Here is a 19,930-nt window from a genome sequence, read left to right on the forward strand (position 1 = left end):
TTTTGCCCATAGATACGATCAGGGTCAGTAAGTCCCCCTCATTCGCTGCATTTTCCACTTTGTCTTTGCATAGACGTGAATAGCCTGAGAGAGGCAGAGCACTGGAACCTCCTTCACTCTGCGGAGCACGTGCCAGCCTAGGGAGCGGGGAGGGCATTTTTGATTAATCCAACACAAATAAAACTGCCTGAGGACACAGAGAAGAGTGGAGGCTCAGCCTTCTGTAGGTCAGACCCAAGAGGTACGTTCGTACCCAGGGGCAACTCCATTATCTGCAGCTGGGCTGTGCAAGGGATTAATTTGACCCTCAGAAAGGGTCAAGAGAAACTGGGAAAGCAATAGAACAAGCCATTAATAAGAGCTATGAGGATACAGATTCATAGGGTTTGGTTCAAATTTCTCCTTTCGGCTGCTATTTTTAGTACAAGTGGGTACACGTAGTAGCAGTACCATTTTTATTCTACTCCCTCTGCTGTTTTCAAAGCAATAGCCCATTCTTTTATTCTCCAATGGCTTTTAAAATCAATTATTTACATTCTCAAAACCCATAAGCTCTGGTTAGGTACTCTGAGGCTTGATCACCTATTATAACTTTCGCTTTCTTTTGACAAATTCTTAAAATGTATCTGTAAGCTAGAGAACATTTTCTTTTAATGAATCTGCTTTCTGTTTTATAGACAATGGTCTCAGTTGTAGCTGGGCAAGTCGTGCTCATATTCCAGAAAGTCAGATCTGTCTAGGAGGATCTAAACTGTGTAGCTCAGGTGTAACCATGTCCAGTAGCCCATTAGTACATCAGCTGCTAATTATTAGGCTAGAGAAAGAAAAAAAGGAGGTGGAGGGGCACAGTATTTATCTTAAAAACATTGCGGGACTCAGCATATTTTACACTTGTGAGGACACCTTTGTTGTAGTGTGCTTTTATTTTTCCAGTCTCTTCTTCCTTAAAGAAGATAATTATTTAGTCAACACAATGATGATGCTACACTTTTATTTCTTTATTTTGATGAACTAAAGTATCCCAGTGTAACTAGAAAAGTTGAAAAACATAAACCACATGGAAATCACTTCTCCATCCCTGGCACTTGTAGAAAGAAAAGGCAAAAAAGCCTTCTGTAATGGGGCATCTAACTTAAAAGTGAGCTACGTACTGACTCCAAAGCAATTCACGTGGCCTGTTCTCCCTTTCTCCTTTTAGGAAGGTTCTCCTATTCTTCCCTCCCCATGGAGGGAAACTTCAAGCTTGTCCATGACATAACACATCATGGAAGGATGGATGCATAAAATGAGGACATACTTGCTCCCAGTGCAGGGCCACCTCGATCACCTAAGAGAGGAACAGCCCTTGACCAGGTGTCCTCTACCCCGCATGGTTAGCCAAACAACCCACTGGCATCACTGCTCTAGCCTGAACCTCAGCAGTGCCCTGGCTTTTGCCAAGCAGGTATTTTCATACAAGCCTACCCACATTTCAACTGTCATAGCCCAAACACTCTACAAAACTGATAAATTTGAGAGTTGTCTTTTCTTTTTCTTTTTTTTTTTTAAGATCTCTTATTTGATCTCTGTGAGGCCACTGAAGGGAGCCTGGCTGAACTTCAGGAACGATTTCAGATTTAGTGCAGGGTACTGGATATTCTTGCTTCTCTGCAGAAGCGCTTTTGTTAAAGGAAGCCTCACTTCTCCTATAAGCAACTAGAATCTCAGAGCTTTTATTATAAGAGTGTTCCTGGCTAACAAACTGGGTTTACATCAGTAAGCCAAAACACTTTATAACAGGCACTCCACAAAAAAATCATAACCCGGGGGGCTCCAGTCTATTTTTACTCACTCTAAACCGCAGCGTTAAATCTTCAGTGTATTTTACCCTTGCACCACCCCACTGAGACCAGGCAGTGTTATTGCTCACTTGTGTCACAAATGGGAAACCAGGAAGCAAGAAAACTCTGTCAGCTTGGTTCAAGGTGACACAACAAATCTGTGGCGGCTCAAAGAACAGAAGCAGGTTGACTAAGACCCATCGCCAACGACCATGCCATGCCACAGTGCGTTCTCCCTACTGCTTCTCAGAGATAGCATGCCTGCCAAATGCACGCAACACCCTCTTGCTCAAGGTTATTGCTCTTGGTATTTCCATTCTGGATATGACAATGAGTGTTTTTTCCTGCTCTCACTACACAAACCCTGCCAGGTACAACAAATCTTGGCTTGTGTTTCAGCTTTTCACAGTTAACTACTCTTTGTCCTCAAATGCTGCAAGGACTTGCACTCTGCTTTCCGCTGATGGGTTTTGCTGAGCACTTTCTAGCCACTGTTCTGCTCTGGCAACACAGAGGGATTTTGACCGCACTGTGGTGGTGTGAAGAGACATGATTCCATGCTAGTTTTCTTAGTTTTAAAGTAAGTGTACTGAAGATCTCCAGAAGAGATGACCTTCTTGTCACTGTGACAAAAAAGATCAGCAACTGCATCACCTGCATATTCATTTACAGTATAAATACAGCATGTATTTATAGTACACATTCAAAGTGTTCTATCATCATTTGTCTCTCTGCAGGTTTTACCTAACCTACATTTAGAGGATAGCATCTGTTAAAGTCCCATCAATTAGACCAATACAAAATTTGTAATACATCTCTAATATTTGCAACCTGGAGCAAACTGAGTGTCCACTGATGTCAGGGAAAAGCTACTGTTTGATATCTGCGAACACTGGATCTGATTTCTGATTCCTGAACTGTTGAAAGAGCACTGCTGGAATAGTTGAAAACTGCTTTTCAACAGCAATCAATGTAATTTTCATAGAATCATAGAATGCTTAGGGTTGGAAGGGACCTCTAGAGATCATGTCATTTTATAGCTTATGCAGATATTTATGCTTTCTAAAATAAAAATGTGGGAGAAATTTGAGGTGAGATGATGTCATATTTAAAAACAGATCCACTTAATTCTGAAGGTCAATTAACAGCACTTACTTTGTTTTGCACTGCAATATGATTAACACCACTGACTCCCTTTCTCTTTCTCTCGAATAGCAATCAACTGTACATAGGTTAGGATGACTGCACTGTTACGTCCTCATGCTGCTACTTCAGAGAAGCCTTGGGTGGTTGGGGTGAGATGTTCTCTCTCCAGCGATCACTTCCCCTGTGGCAAGGCAGACCTTGCTTAAGAAAATCACCTGGGGAAACGGTGGGCTTCCAGATCAGCGAGCAAAGCAAACAGCCTGTGTAGAAAAGCTCTTTTTCGTGATAAACTAACTGAAGTTCCAGCAGAGGTAGGATTGTTAAATGAAGGTAATTTTCATCATTGCAACAGTAAGGCCAGTCTCAAAGACTCAAAGAGAAGAACGACATCTAAGCATCACACTGAAATTCACACTATCTTCTAGAGTGGCCATACTTATTTAAAACCACAGTTAACTGGCTGCCAGGTTAAGGTATTTTCTGTTTAAAGACCAGGAAGACTCCTATTGCGCTCGATGAGACCAAGACCTGGAGCGGCAGGGGGTTTAGATTATCATGCTTATAAAGCAGTGGTTAAGGAGCCCAAATTACCACAGGATTAAGAGTAGAGCAGATAGATAGAATTTCACTGAAGTGCTTTAATGCTGCTGTCAAACAAACACAGTTTAATCTTCCTATCAACCTTGAAAATAAAATGGTAGAAATCTGCTCTTTTTTCTTCTCCAGATTAAACAGAGTACTCAGTGAGTACTCCCTTCATATTCCTTCTTTCCAAAGTCATACCAGAAATCTTTTAATGAGTGAAATATTATTTTAATTCAACTCCTTCTCAAGGCTGATACCAGCAGGAAAATAACTTGAACGATAGGTAACAGCTTTGTGGATTATGTATATCCTTGTTTCATTTATACATTTGTCAGTACAGTATATGTATTAATTTAGCTACATTTTTGAAGATGCCTTTTAAATCTCCCTAGAATCAGAGGAAGAATAAAAATAACTTAACAGGACAGAGATCTGTATGTTCTGCAGAAATTTACATTTCCAGTGATGAGCCAGTGATTTGTATTAATAAGAAGTCTTCTAGGACTACAGGGCAAATCAAAAGGTGAAAAATTAATAGATTCTTTATAACATTTATGCACACAGAATAAACCATTTTTCTTCTTACACCAGCAATGCCAAATATTGTAATTGTCTTCTCCTGCCTCATAAAGCTGTATTTTCCAATAATTTCTAATTGGATACAAAAGCAGTATTAAAAAACAACAACAACAACAACAACAAAACCTCCAGAACTTCTGTTCCTAGTTCAAGAGACTCTCAGCTTTCCTAAGAAACCTTCCATAGTTTTCAAAGCATTTGAATAACACTTCTACATTGGAGTAATCCCACTGAAATCAATAAAATGGCTTCAGTGAACAGTACTGCTCAGCAAATGATGAACTACAGCATTTGTTACTAAACAACCTATTCTTCAATAAAAATGAAATACTTTGTTAACTCTCTCCTCTCACTTTCTCATACCCCAACCTGAAGAAATACAAAAGCAAAGTGAAAAATCATAACTTATATATATATATAACCAATAAATAAAAATATATAATATGAAGTACATATTATATATAACATATAAAATATATATACATAGAAATAAAAATAAATAAATATTATATATATATATAATGTAACAATATCCTTTCTGGCCATTATAATGAGTTTTGCGCTAGTCCCCTAGAGAGTTTAAAAAAAAATTTGTTAAATGTTACAGACAGAATTAAAGAGCTAGGCATTCCTAGCAGGGTTTGATATCAATCTCCTCTGATCTAAAATGCATATGTCTGCTTCTGCTGAGTCAGTCAACGTCATTTTAAAAATAGTGGATTCTGTTCTAAAAAGAAAAAAGGAAAAAAAAAAAAACACCAAAGCCTTTGAGGCTTTTTGGGTTAGCATGGATTATTTATAGGCATCAATGAAAAGGATAAAGTCTTACCCTGCTCTCCTGCTGTTCACTGCAGGTAAGAGGAGCCTGCAGGTTTTCAGCAAAATCTCTGCCGTCTCTTGGCAAAACAGGAATTATCAACAGGGGACAATTGCAAGGCAGCAAGATAAATCAGTGCTATTACAGAATGGCTTGCAATGATGAAACAACTTGATTGACTGTGCTGCTGGACTGTACCAGCCAACTTGGCTGGAAGTACGTCTTCCTCTTCCTTTCCCTCTGCATCCTGAGAGCAAACCAAGTAACAAGCTGTTATCCCTGGTGGAACAAACATTCTATTTTTTTATATATTAGTAATCAAAACTGTTTTGTGGCTTGCTTTGCTCTTGACTTACATTCAGAGCTTTGGATTTTTTTTTTTTCTTTTTTAGGAAGAGATGCCTTTTTTGCCATATTTAATGGCACAATTTGACTGCTTTCCTCAACAAGAAAGAAGATCCTTTGATTCTGGGGTTCTAACCAACCCCAGGATTCCCTGAAAATTCTGAGACTTTTTGCACTTGTTTTGACAAACAGACATAGTTTCACTGTCTACATTTGTGTTGCTCTCAAGCAATTCCAGTTTTTGCACCCCAAGGGTGATGTTCATATGGGCAAAGAATGCAGCAGGGGTGACTGGAGGTGCAGAGTGGAAGCACTGCTGAACCCAAGCTCCTACGTAACCCCCAGCACTCACACTTCAGAGGCGTTGTGGCTCCAGCCACAGATGGATGCTCCAGCCGGGATGCCGTGACAAGGACACATGTTCCCCTCATCACATTGTGTGGTCTGCTAGCATTAATGACGCAAAGGCTTTAGAAAGGACAACTGACCAAGGGCATGATCCAAAAGGATCTGGTTTCAGGCCAGGTGTCTGAGTGTGCAGACATGATGAAATGAGCACTTTTCTTTACAGTCACGAGAACTATATACTGTGATTATCTTTTGGCAGCCCATTATTGCAGACTGCAAAAACCTCAGGATTTTGGTGCAAGAAAGCCTTTCATATCATAGCTCAAGCAAACTTCTGGAACAAACAGTACCTGAGCTCAGGTGTTTACATTCAAAATCATATTATTAACTGTAGAAACTAAAAACATTTCCTATGTTTTTCATGTTACAAATCTGTCAGGTATCTCTTCCATAAGAAAAGCAAGTCTCATTCTACTAGCCCATACTCAATAATGCTCAACAGAATTAGAAATGTAACTATCTCCTTATGGGTTGAAACCTGATAGCCATGTCTTCTATAATCCAAAAAAATCTGAAATACATGTAGCAGTGTATCTTACCAAATCAATAATAACATTCATGCTCACATCTGCATGCCCGAAAATGCTTAATATGTACTCCGCTAAAGGCGTTCTTGTTCTGAAGTTTCTAGAATGTCCCATCCAAAGTCAGGAAATTCATTGGGCTATAACCTTTTGCAGGGAAAACTGTTATTGGCGTTGGTTGCAAAGCTGCAAAGCTCCGTCTGGAGGAGATGCCCATGACTTTTAAATGGTGGAAACCCTGCATGCAAAGGTGGGCTGAAAAACAATTTCATGCATGAGCAGAACTTACAATGTCTTTCTGATTCACCTGTACTTTCTCTGCATCATTAGAAAATAACATAATTCCACTTGCAAGTGAAAATTAGACCTAACGCGTTTTAAACATAACCACAAAACATTTTGTTGCTCTTTGAGTTGGGGTGTTAATTTGAACAGAGGGCTTAAAAAGTGGTAGTGGTAATGAAAGAAGTTATTTATGCAACAACTCTGAATGGAGTTTCCATGCTTCTGTTAAATATTTACCTGATAATATAACATAGATAATAGCCTTTAAAGGCAGAACGATTTAGGACTAAATATAATGTATGGATAGAATCCAACTTCTCACTGCGGTTACAAAGCATTTTGAGCTCAGCTCATTGCCTGTTTACCTTGCAAGTGCACAGGAGCAGCCAGGGTGTAAAAGTGAGAAGTTTCAGGGGCATAACCTACCTCTTTGTAGCTCTGAGTATTACAAAGCATGACCCTGACAGCTTGAACACAGAATAGAGAGTCTTACATCAGAGGGGATGTATGACTTTTCTGAAAGCTGTGCACAACTTTTGGCCAAACAGATGAATTCCCACTTTACAAAAAGGCAGTATGGGGATGGGGAAGATGAGAAGGTTCACTGTGAAGGCATCAAGAGATTTGAGAGAGAAAACTGGTTAATCTATGGTCCTTTTTCTATCTGTGACTAGTATATTTTATGCTCGGTGTTGAAAAAAGGGACCATGAATTAGTGCTTTTATGAAGCAATTTTTTTTTAACCATATGTGATATTCCTCAGCATTGCTTTGAATTGTTCAGTGTGGAGGTGATGACCATGCAGAGGTCACCTTAGGTGTTCCCAAGGTTGGCATAAATCTGTAATAGTTTACACCTTTGCCAGAGAAGGAGGAAATGGGGAAGGACACCACACTTTCAAGAGAGGCTCCAAAGCAGCATCGTAGCATAGCTGCCCTTTACAGTGGTTCACATGAGAAATCGGGTAGGCAACCCAGCCTAAAGCAAGAACATTACCCATTCTCACAGCAGAATGCTAGTAGAACTAAATTGGTAGGGAACTTGGAAATCTATTATTGTTTATGTTTTCAAGTCTGTTTAATTACCTTGGTGAGGCTAAGAAATAAAAGAACGTTTTGTTGCTTCTGAAGAAGAGCTGCAGCTTATCCTGAAACTCTTCCCCTCGTTTCTAAGATCCGTGGGTGCATGCCTTTCATAAATGTGAACTCATTCAAATGTTTTCATCATTCTTCCCCCCCGCCCCCTTTTTTTTTTTAAATCCATTTCATTCCCACAGGTGTCAGCTTTGATCTTGGTGGAGACAACCATATGTGGGTAGATACTTTTTTTGAAATGCAGGCTGGGAGTGGATCCAGAGGTCAAGCCAGAAGGTTACATATATTTGAGAACCTAGTTTAAAAGAAAATCCCTTTACGTGACTTCTAATATGCCAATGAATATGAATATTGAAATACCCATTATGAAAGCTCTCAATGTATAATGATGTTCCAAGTCTTAAGAAAATTGAAGTTCAAAGAGAAGGGAAGTCTAAGATTCTGGTTTGTAGCTACAGAACAAGCACTTTCTCTGCCACATCAAAGCACTGATAAAAGCAGTCCAATTCAGGATAAGAGTTCGCTTATTCCTTGATGTATTAATTTGACAGTGTGCTGATATTAGAATGAAGATCTCCCTTTTCACCCCATTACAAGATTGATTTAGTGCATTGCAGAGGAGGTGAAAATGCCCAAACTATACCTAATCAAAGTTCTAGTTTATATAAAGGTTATTCAGGTCCCCCGAGGTATGACTTTTGTATGCTTTTTTAAAACTCAGAATTCTTAAATAGTTAAACCTGCCAGATCTTGTGTAAAGTCCAGAGGAAATGGGGATTCATGTCCCGCAGAGCTTACAACATTCTGCAGATTTACTGCAATATTTTTAAGACTCTGCAAGTTACTGACACCAAGAACCAATGAATAACTCAATTCATGTTTTCATTGTCCAGGTGAATGTCATGTCCCTTGCTATAGTGGCACATAATTTAATTTGGGATATGTGTGTGGATGATGTATGTGGATGAAGAGTAGGGAAAAAAAACAAACACCAAAACCAAAAAACTACTTCCTTCCAGAGTTACATGGCCTCTGATTCTGGACAAAAAGCTTGAGTGGCCATAATTTGCACATCTCTCTTACCATGATGCTTCTACTTATTGAAGTACATCCCTAAAAGGGGCAGCAGCTCCTTTTAATGGGGTGGCTCTTTTTCTTAGGCAGGGGACAAGACATTCAGAGTGAAAGAGCACACCCAAGAGTAGATGAAAGCGCACTCTGATGAGCAACCAGGTCCTTAACAGCTCTTTGAGCAATAGTAACACCACTTGCACAAGAAGGAGAGCCAATAAAAATTCTGCTTGTAGCCATTACTACTACTGTTTCCATCTTTCCCGAAGAGCAGCTAGTGGAGCAGGATTATTAACTTCTGGTATCTGAGTTCCCTGAAAGACAATGAGTCAAAATGCGAACGAAAATCTACAGATTCTGGGGACCTCTCCTACCACACCGATTTCCTGCCGCTACCTGTTGTACAAAGTTCATGGTGTGATTGAGAAGGTGGAGAAAGTTAAAGTAGAGGCAGATACGGCTTTTGTCTTGGGTGACTAAAGAAGCCTGGTAAAAGCGCACAGAACACATAGCTATAGATATTATCTTATCTCCATGCAGAAACAGCTTAGAACTGGCCTCTGGATCATCTGAAAAAAGAGGAATGTTGGAAAAATGTTGAGAAATGCAGCCAATGCATGATGCCTGTCCACATACATACTTTGGTCCACATGACTTCTTACTCACATGCTAGTTTAACTAGGTTAACTAAATTTCTCTGCCATCTTTCATTCTTTATCACCGAGGGTTAATGCAGAGATCTAGATCGTTCCACAACTGTGTAGTGAGGTATCATATTCAAACCTTTAAATGGAAAACGGATGAAACAACAATACTATTTTTTTACCACTAGCAGATCTAAGTCTCTCTCCTCTGCATGTAGGGCTTGCTTTTAGATTTTTGCAATTATGAATAGTTAAAAGTGTTTTTGAAAAAAAAATTAAATGGACACCTCCAAACAAGCACATTAGGATGGGGACAGACATGCTTGTAGGGTCTGTGCTGGGCTGCCCTCTGATCGCAAATGACAACACATGTCGGGTAGTGACACGTGACTCCTCTTTACTAGACCACCCCTGAACTCCTGCCAAAAATCTTTCTGTACGCCACTTAGCGCTTCAAGACAATGGAAGAATAATGACAGGTCTGTAAAATCTGCTGGAATTGACAGTTCCTATTGTTCTGAAAACTTTTTTTGTGACGCACAGAAGTTTTTAGATTAGCGCTGCACAATGCTGAACAAAATGGGTGTCAAGCAAATCAATGGGCTTTTCACGATTCACTCGTCTTTGTTTCATGGCTGTTCCATTTTTATTCCAGGCTTGGTGTTGCTTTGCTGTGTGCACTTGCCAGTTGCAATGCGAGTGTGCTGCACTGAAAGGGGAGAGAGAGCTTCCTGTGACTGGGCATGATGCTCTGTGTAAGCCAGGTCCTGCATAGGGTAACTGTTCCTAAGAAACTTTATAAACAAGGAACTATTTTCATTTGGGCTGTCAGCCTCCTTTGGAGTTACCATGGCCTGCAATTCAAGTGGATGTGTAAATATCAGAGTCACCTAAAGAAGAGGAATTGGTCTGTAGTTTGAATAACAGTTTTACCTACTTACTTAAATAACAAGATGAAAATAAAAACACAGCTAAGACAGAAGACTCATGGCGCTTGCATCTGCTTATCTAGAACATGAGTGAGCACAAGGTTTCTGATGAAATGGAAGGAGGGTTAGGCTCCAAGGAAAGAACAAGATATTCCAGTTAAGTATCTCCGGACTTGCATAAAATGAAGAGCCATCTGAAGGATTATATCCTCATTAGAGGAAACCTCCTTTCTAGATTTTTGCTCTACATTTCCAGAATAGGCTGACCTATGGGAATGAGGCTCAGCAAGTTTAGAGCAAGCTGAAACAAGTCAGCAACTGTGGAATGCTTGTTCCACTTGGGTCCTCAACATTACTGGTGCAGAGTGAAAAGGAGAGGAAAATTAGAATAACCTGCTGCCTTTGTAAAAAACCTTCCTCTTCCAAGAAACACTTACGCATAAGGCTGGAGACCAGATCAATGTCTGGTAGCTTCTAGTGTAAGTCAATGGAGGTATGCCAATTTGGTCTGGCACCAAGCATTTTAGAAGACATACGAGCCCATTGAACCAAGTGTTTTCCAATGCAGCCAATTAAAGCTACCTCAAGATAGCATTTTTCAGCTTCTGTGTCCTCCCGCCTGCTGCCAGCCTGCCACAGCCCTCATTGAAGCCTACTCGTTCTTCTGTTGCTGGAAATCTTACTGCCTGGAAAACTGAAACGTTCTCCCACATAGATCATCGCCAAGTGCTAATGACAAGCAACTGTTCTCTGCACCATCGGGTCAAAAATCGCACGCAAAGGTGCCTTTCCTTGCAACACAGATTTTTCTACCTCCGGCACCACTGTGGTTTGGAGCCCTCAGACAGACTGTTATAACGCACCATCCAAAGCTTAGCAGTTATAGCCTGTCTCTCTCCCTCCCCCTTCCTTCCAGTCTCCTCATCTGCTAATGCACAGGGATAGACAAGCAAACAAATCCCTTTCAACAAGGTTATGGGAGATACAGGAATTCTATCTGTCACATAGTATTTGACTAATGTTAGTGACTAAACTTAGATTTATACTGTTTGAACTGTATCTTGGAGTGTTAGTGAGAACTAAAAAATTCATCTTAGAATTGCAGTGACCTTAAATACAATGTTCTTCCACGCCTTAATATTATCAGAAAAAAAAAAAAGCAGAGGCTAGAATTACAAAAATAAAGTACAACAGAGTTTCACTTTGTTGCCTACCAAAGGTGTTCAAAATGACCAGCCTGGAGCCAGGAATGATCTGTGCACAGATGTGCTACTTCCCCCTCAGCTTCTCCTGGAATATCTCAGCCTAGATCAAAGCACTCACCTGTAAGATGGGGAATGTGCACAACTCTTTGCCTAGACTGTCATATGTGATGGGGTATTCGTCTGCATCTGTACTCAATACATACACGTGAGTGATACACAAAGGGTGTGATACACAAATGATAGGCAAAGGGTAAGGAGGAGTATCAGCTCCATCAGCATTTGCCTAGTCCATTTCAAAGATTTCATTCTTGGCGTTTGCATCCTCTGAACAGAAATAGTAAGAGCTAACAGTTACCGCTCTTCTGTGTGGAATTAGGAGAGTAACGTTTTTTTTAAGATGAGAGCCATGAGATGTCCGTGGACATCATTTCAGGAAAAGGTCACCCAAACACCCCTGGAAAACACACGGAAGAGTGATTTACATCAGTGTGTTCACTTAATGAGGGGTCCTCCTGCATTAGAGGTGCACTGGATTAAACACTCACAAGTACACAGAGGAGATCACTAGACCCTTCACAAATAGACACTGATGCACTGAATTCCTCATTCTGCATTTCTCTAATTCAGTCTGACAACTCTTTTCAGCATCAACCTCTGAGGTGAATTTGATTTCTTTAACTGAAGGGATAAATTCTGTGGATATCCCCTTCTGCTACAACTTGTACAGCAGCATTTCAAAAGCAGAGCTGACTGGATTAAGCCGTACCTAAAAAAATACACCTCAGTATGAGATATCCTAGCAGCTCCTAGGGCTGGGGAAGAAAGTTGTGCGCTTGATTCTAAAATGAACTCACCACACTAAAAATGGATCCCTAAGAAGCAGTCAGCTTCATATGATGTTTGCACTCAGTTTGGTTGTTACAAAATTCCTAATATCATGGCCATTTCTGGCACAGACTGAAAATACAGAAACTTTTTTTTTCCTTTTTTTTTTTTTTTGTTTCCATTTCTGTCCTCCACTCTCTTTGCTTTCACACACCAGATAAGATGACTGCAGTCTCTGAGAGGGTTAAGCAGATAAAAGACACATTCATGAGCCCCATGCAGCAAAGCTCTTAGTCTAATAGCAAATACCTGATAAAATAAAAGCAGTGCTGAGCCAAACTCATAGCTGGTGTAACTCAAGTAACCCCAGAGGGTCTAATCTGATTCCCCCTGCCCAAACATCCCGTGTCTGCTTTACCGAGGCTCTATTGAAAGCACAGACTCCCAGTGGGCAAGAGAAGCACGTCCTAACTCGTGCCTCGCAATGGTGAAAGAGGAAACTCCCCACGCTTACCATGCACTCACCTGTTTTCTCAACAAACAAAAAAAGCCTTCTGAATTACATCTGCTTTTCTAAGCTTTCTCCAAAGTAAGAAATTCATTAAAATAAAAAGACAGAAAACAGAGGACAGGAAAACAGGGATTCTCTGTGCCGAGAGCAGTGCTGAAATGATCAGCAACTTGTGCTTCTCAGCGCGGTGGCCGCACGAGCGCTTTTCAAGCCCCCATAAGAGCGTGCCTGTCAGCACCACGAGCGCTCCTGGCCGCGTGCGGCCACCCCCGACCTCGGCGCCTGCGATACTCCCTCGTGCCGGCTTCGCTCTCTTTCGCGAACCCAGAGAAAACACAGCATCCTTCCACAGACTAGTCTTGGGCAGGCTAAGCAGCCACGCGAGGCGATGCCAACCCCTAACTCGTGCGATGCCTGGGCGCGTTAATCGCAGCGCACGCCGCCAGCGGTGCAGCCGAACCGAGCAGCCCCTCGTGCCGCTCGCCGCGGTCGCTGGTTTGCGGCCGCTGCCCCTTGGGCCGCGCGCGGGCTGCGAGGCTGCGCTCCAGTACGTGGATGTACTTACAGAGATCCCGTAGCTCCATCGCTCCCGCTGACAAATCCGCCTCCTACACGGCAGCGAGCGGATGACTTAATGCTGCTTCCCGCGGGCGGCAGGACGCGGGCGAGCGGCAGATGGTGCCCGGCGCGGCTCCCCTCGCCGCGGCGGCGGCGCCATGTGAGAGCGGAGACCCCGCAGGCTCCGCGGCTGCGTTGCCCGCGCGCCGGGCGAGCGCGTAGCTTGGCTTATGTCGCGGGGGCCCGAGCCCCGCGCGCTCCCATTGGCAACGCCGCGCGCCCGCAGCCAATCCCAGCCCCGCTCCCGTGCCGGGGAAACTCCTGCCCATTTATTTAGCATCTCGGGAGACCGTGTTTCTCCAGGAGGAGCCCCCTCCGCTCCTCGCATCAGACTGTAGGGGGAAGGAAAAAAAGCAAGGGAAGGAAGGGAAGAGGAAAGCGGAGCTCCCCGTGCCGGGCTCTCCCCGGCACCCCAGCCACGCGCTCGCTCTGCCGAGCGAGGCCCGGGGGGACTCGGCGCCCGCGTCCACCTTGGGGGGGCCGCGGGGGAGCGCGCCGAGCTCCGCAATCACCCTCCCATCGCCATGGAAACCGCCTGGATGCAGCGGGCCGGATTTGTGCAGCACATCTGCTGCCAGGCGCACGAGCGACCGCAACCTCGTCTCTGCTTTCCCCCCTTCGGCGCTCGCTGCCTATTCCACTGCGAGTTTGCTTCCTCTCTCCACGCGCGCGGGGAGAGCCGCACGCTCACGCGCTTGCTGCTTGCGCCACGCGTATGCACACACATGTGCACCAGGTGCTGTCACTTGCATGCATGCACGTGCTAAAGCTTCTCATGTACTCAAATAATACGCGCAGCCGGCATTTTAACTTCAAGAGTAACGAGCTGACACGCGACGAGATTGGATATGGGCCCTCAACACCTTACAGCTAACTTCCCAGATATTTAAGTCACACCTGACTCCAAAATAGCTCCAAAATCTGTCATGGCTATTTAAAAAACTTCTTAAGCAATCTGATTTTTTTTAGCAGGCTTCCCAAACTGTATCTAACATCCACCAAAGGCTACCTGAGCCTTTCGCATAAGTAACTCCACACGGATGTTCACTGTCCTGCTCACAGCCTGTTAAGACATGTCACCGGCAACGCTTCCCCCACAAAAGGGTGGTAAACCCTTTAGAGGTTTAGAGCAGCCAGCTCCTCCTTGACAAGGCGAGAAGGGCGCAACACAGAGGAAAAAATCAGGGGAAATTAGGTAATGGCTGAGAGAAAGGACTCGTACGCCAGTGATGAAGTCAGGACAGGGACACCTGGGCAGTTCAGGGTAACTCCTGGCTGCCCTGCAGACTTTCTTTGGGACACCTGAACAAATCACATACTTTTGTCATGCTTCTACTGCGAAACAGAGATAATAACAAAGTGCATCCACTTAAATCACAAGGATACACCCACAAGGACTGTGTGACACCAGCCTACAGAGACAGTGGGCATAGAGAAGAAATACAGATGGAAAAAAGAATTCACGTTCCTTTATCATGAATGCTAACTGTTGTTTAGTTTGCTAAAAAAAATTAACATCAAAAAAAAAGAAGAGGTCCCCTCTGAAAAAACATTCCTGTATTGCTCTAATAACAGCAGAAATCCACGCGTTACCCGTTGTACGTAGGGGTGTTCTAAAAAGCAGCCTGACAAGCACTGCAGGGGGACTCCCAGGTGTCCTTGTATATTAAAGGCCACCGCTTGTTAAACCTCTTCTGCCAGACTCCCGTGGGCTTAATCCAAAGCCCAGAAATGTCTCTGAAGCCTGTCAACCCCACTCTCAAGAGTAAGACCTAGAGTTGCGCCAAAACACCTCTCTGCTTACAGAACACCATGTCACTCAGTGGTCATATTGACAGAAAACAACTTGTTTTTAAGAGAACTATATTTTTAATGGATTTGTGGTGGCATTTTATGTTGTTATACTACTCCTGGCTTTTCATTTTCACTAAAAGCAGCATGACCTACTACTACTTCCTTCAGTACAACCTCTATAATCACTATCCTCAGCTTGCAGTTATTTGTGGTTACTCTTTTAGTTCTGAAAAACTGAACTGGGGGAAGATATTCATTTGCATTTTAGGGGAAGGAAGACTAATTAAAAAGTCTAGATTTTCTGGATGTAAGGACTTGACGGGAAAAAAAAAAAAACACTTTTCCAGTTCCATCCCACTTCCTCCCCTCCTTCAACCTAAATCACAAAGGGATGAAAGTGGTTTGAGGAACTGCAGTCCACCTCATCTTTTGTGTGTGAAACATGATAAACCACAGCAATCCCAAAGTTAACTTTGCTAGTTATTTTTATGTATGAGGGACTGAAATTGTTGTCATTCTCTAGAGCTTGAGGTAGTTACCCAAATCAGAAATAATATGTTACCAGACAAAGAAAAAACAACTATCACATTCCTACTGAGTCTCCACATTGAAGTTTATTTTTTTCTAAGCCAATATTAAATTGGAGAGCTTCCTAATCAAATAAATTGTTCCTTTCTGTTGCATGATACAATTAGTTCAAAAACATCCATTAGCTCTTGTGTCATTTAGCAAACAACTACTGCAAGTAAGCATAATCATTATCAGTACAACTTTGAAGTATATGAAGAAAACTTCCTTTAGCTCAGTTTCCAGAACTCTTAGTCTTATTTTCACCCAGTGACAGTGTGAAAACAGTGCCCTAGATCAGGGCAATCAGTTTAAAATTCAGAAGTCCTATTTTTAAGGTCTTTCACTGACATAGGGAAGGAACAAAAGTGACAGAGATGTCTGTTCTTGACAACTTTAAATCACCTTTCTTTTTAGTAAACTCCCCCTGTAAAATTACATTTCTTTCCTTCACAAGGATATGGTGTGACAATAAATTGGTTAAGAATTTTGCTGCACTCAGATAATAAAGGATGGGACACAAATACCAAAGAAAGCTTTTAAGGACGATCAAAAATTCAAGACTAGAAAAATCAAGGCAATTTCAAAGAGACATAATAAATGAGATTTATGAAAGATCTTCTAAGAAAGTTAGATAATGTTGTTCATCCAACAGGATCAAAGACGTCCAGGAAGGCTTCACGCAGAAGTTGCTACTTGTTAACCCAACAGCAGTCTGCTGTCACAGGCAAGGACCTGTTTATGTGTGGGAGCCAAGGAAAAAAATCAATGGTGATACAATGCTTACTCATCCTTCAAGTTTGTGGGTTTTACTTTTCTAGGCAAGATATTTGCATGGAGAAGATGGCTACCTTATGAAGATGGAGAAGAATCTGCAAAGACTTCCTAGGTCAGCCTGGTTGGCTTTCCATAGCTCCTCTTCCTGCATCATAAATCAATATTCCTCAAGTGGCAATTGCGACTTAAGCTTTGAATACTACAAACAAGTACTTCAGAAACTTGCAAGACCACATTTCATATTTACCTTCGTTTCTCCCAAATCCTAGTATCAGACAAGCTTCATATTCCTTTCCCATGAGCCTCTGACACTATTTCAAATAAGCATTTTTTTAATATTTATGTAGCTGAAAGAGAAGTTTTTTAAATAGCAACATGTGAGCCATCAGACAACAATAAAAATAAAAATGACGGGCCACAGCATAAAAAGGCATCTATCCCTTCTGCCACCTAAGACAGCCTTACTCCAAACCGCAGGGCTTATCTTACTAGGACCACTAAGTGATGTATAAGCTGCTGAAAACACTGTCAGGCACACAGCTTTGCAAATCAGATTAGACATGACCTTCAGGGGCGATCTGCCACCATATCACCCAGTAAGGTCTGTATGATTTGCAGAAGCAGAGGACACTTCATTCTACAAAAGATTCATGAGCTTGATCACCACCTGTCTAGGCACAACCTTGCAGGATCCATATTGACTCTGTTGCACGACCAACTACTGTGCTTCGAATGCGGGGAGCTTTCAAGTTTGTTCCTACATTCCTGGGCAAGTTCCCCATCTTCTGAGGAGGTGTGCAGACATTAAAAATTGGCAAGGGGCAGGCAGCCAGTTAGGGCAACCAGTGTACGACAAAGGGACTACTATAGTAGTGAGCTGCTGTTCACACAGTTCTCAGTCCTCTGCAGAGATCACTCTGCCTTGGAGACTCAAGCAGGTATATTAAAGAAAATCTGTACTTGTTTTATGCCGATGAAGTAAGATTATGTGAGTTTCGTGCAACAGTCTTGGGTTGGGACAGCAGCAGTCTGAATGACGACTAAGGGTGTTGAATCTGTAATACTTCTTCATCTCCTCTGACAATTGAAGTTCTTCAGCTAAGCCAAAGACAGCCTACAAACAGTCCTGAAATTGGCTACAGGAACAGACATGAGTACTTCTCAGTTTCCCTCTTGCTAAATGACTACACGGCAGTCCGGGTGGTGAAAGGAGACTTCTCAGTCTAGACACCATGACTGTAGGCTTTGTTTCCAGCTCTAATGTTAACTCCAAGAAAATCCAGAATGCTTCACAGAACCAAAATATCACATGTTAACAAATAACAAAGAGAAAAACCCCTTTTCAACCACACATAAGAAACCTGGTGTAAAGAAAGAGAAATTGTGATCCTTAGAGGAAGACTATTCTGTTACAGTGAATAGATTTGAAGCTGGATTTGGGGACAAAAAGTGAAAAATATTTCTATCATAATTTCTGGAAACAGCACATGATGTTTAGGTTTGGAGGTAGTGTCACACGCAATCATAGTTTGCTTTCATATAGCCATCATAAAAAAATGAAATACACAAGACCCTGCAGCTGTCTGCAACCTTTAAGTCTTACTATCCAAACATACATAACAGTCACACAGCATAAGAGGTCACTGGAGAAGCTCAAATCAATTGTAATAAATCAAGAGAGCAGACAGAAGAAGGTCTCACAGTACAGATTAACATCAGGAATCCTTAGGTAGCATTCTAAGCATACAACTGCAAGGGCCACAGAAGTGATCTTGTGAGTTTAATGAATTTAAAAATACTTCCGCTATGTGAGCGCTACCCGTCAAACCTGTTACACATTCATAATCTGTGGCTGGGGTTAAGATTTCTCTTTTTCTTTTTTCCATCTTGATTCAACCAAATGTATATAATTTTGGGACAATAATCCTTCTCAATGGCAGACAGAATTTTCATTCAAGCTGCTGAATCTCATTCACTCGCTCAGCTTGGAGCACACATGGCCAGGATAGAGGAGTTTCATATCACTGCATCATTATACCCACGATATTCTACCTTTCACTACTCCCCCAAAACATGCTTTGCACAAGCTGCCAAACAAGCTGGGTCTATCTATCTGCAATGCAAAGAGTTTGAGACTTCTCTTTAATGCTTGCTCTGTAGCAGGGCAGGAGGTGAGGAACACACGAGGTGCTACTGATATTGCTGAAATAGAGGATGCCATATATGTGTTCGCTGCTGCCTCTCCCACATGTACGTGCATACACTCCTCTCCATCTTAGCCATTGGTGTGTTATGTTTATTTTCTTCTGGAAGACACTGATGAAATCTCTACTCAATCATGTGAAACAGCCAAAGAATGATTTGTTTGACTTTGCTGCTTTTAACTAAACCAAAGAACATCAGGAAGGTCAAAATAAAGGAAAAAGATCATCTGACTGAATTATCTGGACTTACTCTAATGCTGTCACTGGATCACTGTTTAAATAATAACCTATGAATATTTTTAATATATGAATTACATGAACAGATATTTAGGAACTACTTAAACAGAAGATTATTTACCCCATTGATTGCAAGCAGTCCATATGTCGGCACATCTGCTGCACACAAAGATTAAATGTGTTCCCCAAAATTCCTGTTTTTTTGCTAATGGATAAAAGGTTAGTAGTATGAGACCTGGAGCTGAGGCTTAAGGTTTTAATCTAAAAGGACCTTAAAATGGCACGATGGATGACACCTTTGGATTTCTAAAAGCCCTGTACATATTTTTGTATGCTCTCTGGAAAAAGAAAGAAGGATTTTGATTCAAGTGATTTTCCATGTACACATATTTTAATTTCAAATTCATATTTTAATTCCTGATCTGTGTTATTTAAGATCAAGAATCAGAAGCACAGCAGTCTTCAGAGGAATGGTATTAGTGTGTTTACGCACGTCTAATAACAGAATCACAACAGAACTGCTGGTTGAGGATGTTTAGAAAGCCTGTACTAGGTAAAGTTCAGTTAAAGGGTTATCTTCACCATGGTTCACCCTCTCAGCTCCTATTTAAGGGCCTCCTCAATAGTTGCTGATGGGGGCCTATCACCGCTTGTAACACTGATTCCAGGTTACTTCAGCATCACTCACCTACAGCGAAGGCAAGACCCCAGTTAATGGGAAGAGCAGAAGTCACAAGCTTAGAGTCCAGGTCCAACACATGCACAACGCACCTTCTCACCCCGCTCTGTCTGCCTCCATCTCGCACAGGTATGGGAGTCAAACACCCACAGAAGCGAAATGAACCATTAGGGCTGCTTATCACCCACCGTTTGTTGTCTTCAGGTATGTTCTAGTAACAGCAATTTATAAAATAGACCCTCACTTCAGCTATGGAGGCTCACCTT

General features: G+C 42.0%; 1 protein-coding gene across 4 annotated transcripts in view; it reads right to left on the minus strand.

The window, feature by feature from the left end:
• Positions 1-19,930, minus strand: part of ELMO1 (engulfment and cell motility 1) — a 242,464-nt gene that overhangs the window by 63,668 nt on the left and 158,866 nt on the right. Inside the window, exon 1 of one of the 4 annotated variants that reach the window (XM_010220869.2) lies at positions 13,354-13,421. The exons of the other annotated variants lie outside the window; for them this stretch is intronic. The gene's annotated coding sequence lies outside the window, so the exon portion shown is untranslated. Of the gene's footprint in view, positions 1-13,353; positions 13,422-19,930 lie in introns of those variants that run through there. 4 annotated transcript variants of the gene reach the window in all.

Source organism: Tinamus guttatus, unplaced genomic scaffold (assembly GCF_059628265.1).
Source record: "Tinamus guttatus ecotype Peru unplaced genomic scaffold, ASM5962826v1 Tinamus_guttatus_pri_ptg000115l, whole genome shotgun sequence".
Lineage (NCBI taxonomy): Eukaryota > Metazoa > Chordata > Aves > Tinamiformes > Tinamidae > Tinamus > Tinamus guttatus.